At 38.4% G+C, this 9,318-nt stretch overlaps 1 long non-coding RNA gene across 2 annotated transcripts in view; it reads left to right on the forward strand.

Moving 5' to 3' along the window:
- The window catches only part of LOC137648684 (uncharacterized), a 29,906-nt gene extending 21,356 nt beyond the window's left edge, over positions 1–8,550 (forward strand). For both annotated transcript variants that reach the window (XR_011045680.1, XR_011045679.1), the window contains exon 3: positions 8,455–8,550. This is a non-coding gene — a long non-coding RNA (uncharacterized lncRNA). The remainder of the gene's footprint in view (positions 1–8,454) is intronic.
- Positions 8,551–9,318: the final 768 nt, after the last annotated feature.

Here is a 9,318-nt window from a genome sequence, read left to right on the forward strand (position 1 = left end):
GGTGGTCAAAATCATTTCTTGAGAAGCGCCTAGATTAGAGGTTTTGATGAGGACCTTTAGTATGGGTTGCAACCCTTCATACTTCAGCTCCTAGGAGTCGCTCAGCATCCTATGAGGATCGCGAGGCTCAGTAAGGAAGACGTACTTAAAAAGGCAGAGTAATTGTTCAAGTCGTCTTCCTTACCAGGTACTTATTTATTTTATGCTTGTTATTTTGAATAACTGCTAAAATGAAATACGGAATACTTAGCTCATAATAATGTCAACATGTAATGCTGGTCTCTACCCACCCCCCTGGGTGTGAATCAGCTATATGATCATCGGGTAAGTTTAATATTGAAAAATGTTATTTTCCTTAGTAAAATAAATTTTTGAATATACTTACCCAATGATCATAAATTAAAGGACCCACCCTTCCTCCCCAATAGAGACCCAGTGGACAGAGGAGAAAATTGGTTCTTTGTTGACATCGAGTACTTGAGTACCTACTTGACAGATGGCGCTGTTGATGTACACCCCCACCTGTATAGCGATCGCTGGCGTATTCCGCCCGTAGGTTTTTTCTGTCGGGCAGCAGGGATGCAGCTATATGATCATCGGGTAAGTATATTCAAAAATTTATTTTACTAAGGAAAATAACATTTTGCATTTGCCAATTCCTGCACGCCTTGCAAGGGTGAAAGACTAATGTACTGTGAAGAGGCCCATTTGATGGCAAGTAAAACAAGGGCCATTAAATTATCAGACACTTTGGAGCACGGTGTGAAACTTCACATGCGCATCCATCTCTGCATGATCAACCTGCACACCCTAGACAGAGCTTGCCCACCTACACTGTGTGCTCACCCATTTTGTTCACCTATTTGTGCAGTCCTGTCGCTCACCTTTTTCTGGAATGCCAATCACCCACATACTGTAAGCTCTCCTACCCACTGGCTCTGATCCCTTGCTACGCATTCACTGGTGCGTGAGTAATCTTCTTTAGATGCGCCTATTTCCTTGCGCACTAATGGAGGTACCCTTTCCAGGGCACTCAGACGCTTCTGTCAATATACATTCTCCTGTGCCATGCCCTCTTTTATTACAAAATGCTCTGAGAAGACTGAGCACCCGGAGCACTCTCCAGTTTGGAATTTTAAAACTCCTGCACTCTCACACATATGTATGAGGATTCACCATTACAGGCCAGTTCATTTAGTTTCTTTCATCTACTTACTAACAGTTTCTCAACTGATCATTTTATGGTTCGAGAAAGTACGTCGGCCTGCGTGCATTCACACCCTCACACCAGAGGGCAGTCTCCAGTTACGGAATGCCCCTATGATCCAGATTTCTCACCTGTTCGTGACCGACCAACATGCAGGTACTCAATAGGAGTGAGAAGTCGCCAGCATGTACCCAAAAGTACATGCATGCTTTGATCAAGGCAAAACCCTAGAGGAGGAGGTCTTCACAAGATTGGCAGTTGCTGCAAGGATACGATCGTCATCCATGCCATGATTCCCTAGTGGTTACCTTTATGCATATGCATCTAGACCATGGTATTGAGTTGTTCCAAGGGTCCTTGACAGGATTGCATTAGCCCTTCAGCAGTACAGTACAGGGAATAGGTCACCCAAGGCTCTCACTTGAGCTAGAGAGGCAAGAAGTGAGTAATAGCAACAACAGTGTGTGCAGTCTCCTTGAGGGGAAGAGGTGTTTAGGGTGACCACTGATCCTATAACCCCTAACCAAGGTACAAATCCAGCAGAGGCAAAGAACCTGGAGAAGGATTCGACGTTCATCAAAGCCTTAGCTCTGATCATGGAGGTACCAACTTGGGTTAGGCTTCAAGGAACCCTGTGAAGGGAGGGAAGCCCACTATGACTGGTAATTTGTTTTAAACAGAATCTTACCCTAAATCTGCTCTTATCAGATGAGATTCTACAATCCTGAAGGATTGAGCTTTTCTCCCCTTTCAGTTGACACGGTGTTCATGATATTGACCCCTGGTATCGCGGTGAAGAGACTGGACACTGAGAAGTTAATCTTTATCCAAGACTGCTGCTATGGAAGCCACCTCCATGGCCAGCATGCAAGCAATGTCCTGGCTGTGACCTATGGTCCAGTGCAGTATCATACTTCACTTTGTAGAACTTAAGTAACTGATAAGAGGAAGAATTTTACAAACCTGGTCTTGTCCGAAGCCAAAACTGTTACAGTGATACCTCGGTACTCGACCATAATCCGTTCGAGATCCGTGTTCGACCTCCGATTTGTTCGAGTACCGAATTTTTTTTCCCCATAAGAAATAATGGTATATATTCTATTCCGTTCCCAAGCACTCGAACAGGCCCAAAATATTAATAAAACGTGTACCTAAACAACAATAATTATCTAAATGTGTATGAAATTGGTCAGAAAATCCTATAAAACAATTTTAAACCATTTACTGTACTAAAATAAAACAATTTTAAACCATTTTCTGTACTGTAGTGAACATACCTTTGAGCAGCGGTTCGATGGCATACAGGGATGGATGTGGAGAGGATGGAAGGGGGAGGTTACTGCTTGGAAGGAGAGTCCCCTTCCATGATGTGGCGGGGTAGTTCTCCTTCAGGAGTTGTTTCTCTCTCCAATGAAAGGGTGGGCAGATCTATTTCAGGGGTTTCTTCTCTTCTTTGTCTCTTCTTTGGAGGAGAAACAGGCTTTGATGTAGCAGCTTTCTTTTCTTTTGTGAAAAACTGGTCTATTGTTAATTGTTTCTTCCTCCTCTGCAGTATTCTTCGAAAATGATGAATACCTGTTCTATTACGAATACCTGTTCTATTACGAAACTTTTCAAACCAACCCCTGCTCGCTTTAAATGTAAATGAATCACTTTCACTGGTACTCGGACTTTTCTTCACTAATTCTTCATAGATATGCAACGCTTTTTCACAAATGAACGCTTCACTAACACTTTCCCCGGCCAACTGTTTTTCTTTAATAAATATTAAAAGCAACTTTTCCATCTGCTCAATCACTTGTGGCCTTTGCTTAGTTACCGCCGTAACTCCCGTTGCAACATTCGCCTTCTTAATCATTTCTTTATGCTTTAAAAACGTAGAAATGGTCGACTTCGCCATTCCGTATTCTACCGCTAAATCGGACACTCGTACACCATTCTCATATTTCGCTATAATTTCCTTCTTCAACTCGATCGTTGTTCGCACTGTTTTCCTCTTCTCCTTCCCCTTAACACTCATTACTTTCTTGGGACTCATTATGAAAGCTAAAAAAGCAATTAAAAGCACTGAAAATCACTAAATCACAACGAATGCTGATCGCGCGTTGTCTGAGTGACGCTCTCGAGAGAACTGATGCTTCCCGAACAAGCGAGAGTGGCCGAGATGGCGCGATCATCACAAAGCCCATGCGGTCGTCACGTGTTCGGCTGGTCGAGTACCGAATTTTTGGTCGAGCACCGCAGCAAAAATTTCTCGAAAATTTTGGTCGAACTCCGAATTGTTCGAGTATAGAGTCGTTCGACTACCGAGGTATCACTGTACTTTTATGGCACACCTGCCCAACAATCAGTGAGGCAAATTTGGTACTTAAACGCAGAGTTGTTTCTATACTAGTACAATCCCTCGTTCTTGGCTGAAACTTTGGTTATGAAAATTCATAAAGAGATGTCAATAGTTGGTGGCAGGAAAGCCCCAACCCTCACCAGTACACTGAGTAGCTACTTTGTTTCTAGTCACAAAATAATAGCCATATTCCTGGTAGTGTTAAGTGGCTGTTTTTATTTTTTTTATTTTTGTCTCCTAGTTTATGGTTTAACAGTTAGTTGTGAAGATGAAAGGTTTTGCATTTTTCTCGAATAACTATAGCAGACTGACAGTTTCTGTATAACCTGCTTATACACACTTTAGTTCCTGTTAATAACATTGCTGTTGCTGAATAATCCCCCTTTAGTGTAGAGTAGTGACAGTGATGTCATAACTTTGGAATGAAAGGTCGTTGCTCACCATTGATAGAAGGAGAACTTTAAATTATTCCTTCACATGTCATCACTTCATCTCTTAGCACCGACGAGTGATCCTCACATTCATCGGACTTGTTGCTCACTGCTTGTCAGAAGGAAATAAAAAAGCGCTGCCCTTCTTTTTCCTCTTTTTTGACAATTAGTCCTTTAAGACTGAGTTACAAGAAGTCATTTCTAGGTTTTCTGTCACTGTAGGAGACAGTTTCTCAATCCTTCAAAAAAAAAAAAAAAAAAAAAAAAGGACATATTACATACTACAGTATGTCTGCGTGCTCTCCAAAAAGAGACCCACCTCATTTGTTGGCTATACCACACTGTTATGGAAGTGTCATCTCAGTTGTTTGCGAATGTTAGGGCAGCAAGCTTTTATGAGAGTGCTGTCTCACTTGTTTGCAATCAGGGTCTTCTATTTTGTGATCACACGCTCCTACTCGAGTGCATCTGACCGAGCGCTCCTTTTACCTCGGCTACTTGTGATTGAACCAATCTACAGAAACTCCACCTCACCTGCTCGAGATTGATTTTGCACTATCTCGCCTGTCTCTATGCACTCATTCATCTGACTTGGGTATTCACATGTTTGTGCATTCCTATCTATTTGCTCCCAAGCACGCTCGCATGTTGGCATGCGATCTTCCGATCACAAGTACTTCAAGTGCCAGGCACTCATCCGATGCTGGTGTTGCACCTCTTCACACTCGAATGCGCTTTATTGCTGGCTAGTGATCTCTAGATCAGGAATGCTCTACTGTTCACACACGCTCTTCTAGAAAGCCACACTCATCTTATGAGAGCTTGTATGATATCTACCTTCTAATAAGTCAAGAAACTTGATCATTCTAGATTCAATGACAAATTTTCAAGGTGAGAAAATACTAAGAGTGTTCCTTTCTGGAAGACATGTATGGGTATGCGATGCAAGTGCTTACACACTGGCTACCTGTGCTTTCTCACAGGGGCGACTGTGCACACCACCGGTAGTAGTAACGGCCTCATCCTTCTCATCCTTAACTGCACGAGTACCCACTAGCTTTCAAGCAAGTGAGGGAAAAGAAGCATACTGTACCAAAAGTTGTTCCTTTTGAGAACAGACACTGATACACGCCGTTTAACATTGTCGGGATTACAGTATATCGATACAGTATAGCTCTATGATGACAACGATGACGAATCCTTAGGAAGGGGTATACCCCTATGCTTTGATGTACTTCTACTGAAGAAAGCCATTGCTTAGTGCAATGGGAAAGTTTGTTGCCCATCATCCTTCCAATGTCTACCAGATCCAGAAAATATGCTAAGGACATACAGTTGGTTGTTGTCTCTTTTTAGAGTTCCTCCTTTTCCCTGCGCGTGTCGTCATCAGTCTGTGCGACCCTGTTAAGGCAAACATAAAGTTCTTCCTTCCTCTGCCTCTCTCCTTCTGGAGCCTTTGCTACTACTTCCAGGAAGAGAACAATAGACATTCAAGATGTCCAGGAGGTTTGACCGATAGAAGTTGAGGTAGCGTGACTCTTGCTGTTCCTCTCCCTGTGGGAGAAAGTGCGAATACCAGTCTCCTGTGAGTGCCGATAGATGTCTTTTATGGGAAAAAAGATCGGTGTGCATATATAGGAAGTGTCTGGGTACCTGAAATAATTGTTCTCACACGTAATGCTAGTACTAGCTTTTGTATTGGGAGTGGTGGTGTTAGGTCCCCACACACCGGATCCTTATGAGCTAGATCTCTACTCACTGAATCGTCAAGTTAAAGAGGAATTCAGAGTTTTTAGGAGAGAAAAGTGTGGTACGTTGCAGTCACCCCGACCTGTTAAAAATAATGTACAATTTTCAATAGAAAGAAAAATCTGGAGCTTTTTGCATAGATTTTTTTTTCTAAGGTCATGCCTTTTTCATTTGATATTAAAATTGTATACAGTATAGAAATTATAGTTAAATTCTAATATTTCTGGGCTCAACCTGTATCGCTCCGTGAAATGCTCCTTAAAGCACCATTTCTAAGGCATAAATACTGCTAAATATACCAGAGAAAAAAGTTGCATGGAATGCCATGAATATACCCAGCTCGCTCACCCTTATAGTGTGTCTGTATAAAAACTGGGGCATGTGAAACCACTACCAGAGGTCCCTTTCCAATTAGACTTCTCCCTCCTCAACATCCCTCGTTACTACGAGGTGTCCCTGTTCTATGTAATTCATTATTTACTTTAGTTGTATACCCAAGCAACAACATACTGTACTTTGTTAAATGCTTTATATTATTAATGGGTTTGTAAAAGAAACTATTTTACAATCCTCCTTACATCGATAAAAAAATGTGAAAGATATACTTCAAATTCACTTGGAAGAGTACAGTAAAAGACTAAGTCATGATCCTATGATGATATTTTTATTCATTCTTAGGGTTGTAAGATAGATGGTTTTACCTAAGCCATTGTTTATTATTAATTTAGTAGATAAAGTATATAGCCTGATGCCTAGGTTCTTACAAAGAAGCACTAAACTGTAGGAGCTTGCAATTATGTCATGTCGACTCTTGCTAAAAAATTGGTTATGTAAACACTATGATTGGTAAAACAATAGAATTTTTTGGTGGTGCAAAATAAGATTTGTAATTCATTTAGACAACAATAGGTCAGTCAAGGGATAGACAGGAGTGGGGAGCCAATGGTGGATAAAAGGCATGCTTATATGATTAATGGTTGGATAGATTTTTCATTGATTTAAGGTAACATTGGCAAAAGACACACATTGTTGTTCTGAGTTTGAATATTAAAGACGTGACTCCAGGTTGTCAGTTTAATAGTGTTGGATAGGTTAGTCCATGGATGAAGTATACCCGGTAAGTCTCGGACAATAGTGCTGAATAAGCTTGTCAATGAACTGATCAAGACTATGTTAGTAAGTGAGAGAGGGTGTGATAAGTTTATCCATAGTTTTAAGGCACCAGTAGAGATGGCAAAAATGGGTTGAATAAGCTGGTTCATTGATTGAAGGTTAACCTGAAAATCCACTAGGATGAATTAATGTAGTAGGATAGCTGTAGTTAGTTTATGGAAGATCTATACCATACAGTATATAATTAAAATTTAGTATTCCATTTCAGTTATGAGAACGATACATTTGCTTGAAAAATTTGTGAAGTTGCAAGTTATTTAATCAAGTGTTTTTGTAGAGTGAAAACACTGCAATAAAGGGATTTTAACGAAGGAAAAATCTATTTCTGGGCGAGGGACCTGTGCCGCCCAGTGAAATGCTCCTTAGCACCATTTCTAAGGTATAAATATTGCTAAATATACCAGAGGAAAAAGTTGCATGGAATGCCAGGAATAAACCAAGCTCGCTCACTCTAATAGAGTGTCGGTGTAGTAACTGGGGCGTGTTAAAACCACTACCAGAGGTCCCTTACCAATAATTATTCATTTGAACAGCACTACACTCTTGTATACTAGTATTATTATACACCTGAAACTGTCAGCGTTTAGTGTTTTCAGAATTTATTCATGATGTTTTTTTAAATATTTTATGAGTATCGTCTGTGTTTGATGACTAGGTAGCCTGTGTTTTATTCAAAGAATTATGGTTTTGAGTATCTCTTAAATATAATTAAAGGATTGGGAGCTCCTGTTTGTCAGTGCATTATCAGAGGCCAGTCATTAAATGATTTTAGTGAAGAATTTCTTTGTTTAAAATGTTAGAGATAATATTTTCCATTTTACAAGATATGAAAGTTGATTTCTTGATTGTGATAATTAAACCATTGGCCTACATTTAGGCCTTATTAATCTAAATTCCTTAACCAGGTGGAACCTGTAATAACAAATAAGATATAAATATAATTGTACAATAATAATAACCCATAATCAAATAATAATAATAATAATAACAACCATAACAATCAGTCACAAGGTTAAGCCTAATTCATTAATGTTTATTATACCAATATAATAGAAATATGTATAACAGTATGGAAGTTTAATAGTTTGCAGTGTTATTAATAATAATTACCTGTTGAATAACTGATTATTAGTATCTAAATGCAAACAAAGGCACTGTTTACCAACTGACACAGTAATTGCATGGTTTCTTTGTATGTAATTTAGTAGCTACTTTTATGACAAGATACACTTTTGATTGTAATAATTGCAATTATAAATGTCATGGACAAGTCTAATTTGTCATTAGTTTCACTTTTATATTTATTGCATTAGGATATTCTATTTATAGTTTATCTTGCAGAATATTTCAATAAAAGAATGGGGTTGATATTGGAGTGCATAGTAAAATATTTTAAGATTAATATATCTGTAAAATATATCTGGGAGGAACGTAGAGAGGAGAAGTCCCCTTTTTTGTTTCATTTGTTTGATGTCGGCTACCCCCCAAAATTGGGGGAAGTGCCTTGGTATATGTATATCTGTAAAATTAACATTTTATTTATTTTTCAGATTAGAATCAACAAAATAAAAGGAAAAACTGAAAAATGCACTGTATAGTGAGACATTCTTAATGATATCAAGATGAAGACCGGCAGCGAATAAATCTGGGATTTACTACAGAAATAAATCCAAAGTGTTTTGAGGGAGACAAGATCAATATCTAATTTCAAAAGGAGTTCTGAATCGTCTTGACTAAAGTACCCACTCAATCATCAAACTTTTCTGCAGTATCAAATTACCCATACGAGAAATATTACGGTACTAATATCTTGAAATGCGCAATTGACAAGAGTTACTGAGATTTTAGGGAGTTTTGTGTTACAATGGATATCCCAAAAGTTCAATGAAAAAAAGTTGTTACAGTAAATAAGTAATTTATTATAAATTTTTGCAACAATACTGCCAAATTATTTCAAGTCTATCAAAGTATCTATTTTTAGATGCTGCAAATTTAATTATTAAAGCTATTAACTTTACACAACCTAGTGGAAAGTATCTTATTAGCTCTAAATGTTTTTAAAGTCAGTACATATAAAGATAATTTTTACTAGTTTCTAATTTAATGCATCTTTCCATTAAAAATATGTGTGATGCTATTTTTTCTAGTGAATTCTTCTTCTAATAGTTAATAAGATTAGTTTCTAATTCAATGCATCTTACCAGTAAGAATACATGTGATGCTATTTTTTCTAGTGAATTCTAAATGCCCAAAATTTAACTGAGAGTAGATCCAGATTTACATTTGAGTTACTTTGACTTTCTAATTAAAATTCAGATTGCAATTTCTTAATTTTTTTATATCAGACAATTTCAATCCTTCATTTAGTTGACAAGTTCAAGTATACCTAATGTTAATATAGTCTAATTGGTACT

Source organism: Palaemon carinicauda, chromosome 10, assembly GCF_036898095.1.
Source record: "Palaemon carinicauda isolate YSFRI2023 chromosome 10, ASM3689809v2, whole genome shotgun sequence".
NCBI classification, from domain to species: domain Eukaryota; kingdom Metazoa; phylum Arthropoda; class Malacostraca; order Decapoda; family Palaemonidae; genus Palaemon; species Palaemon carinicauda.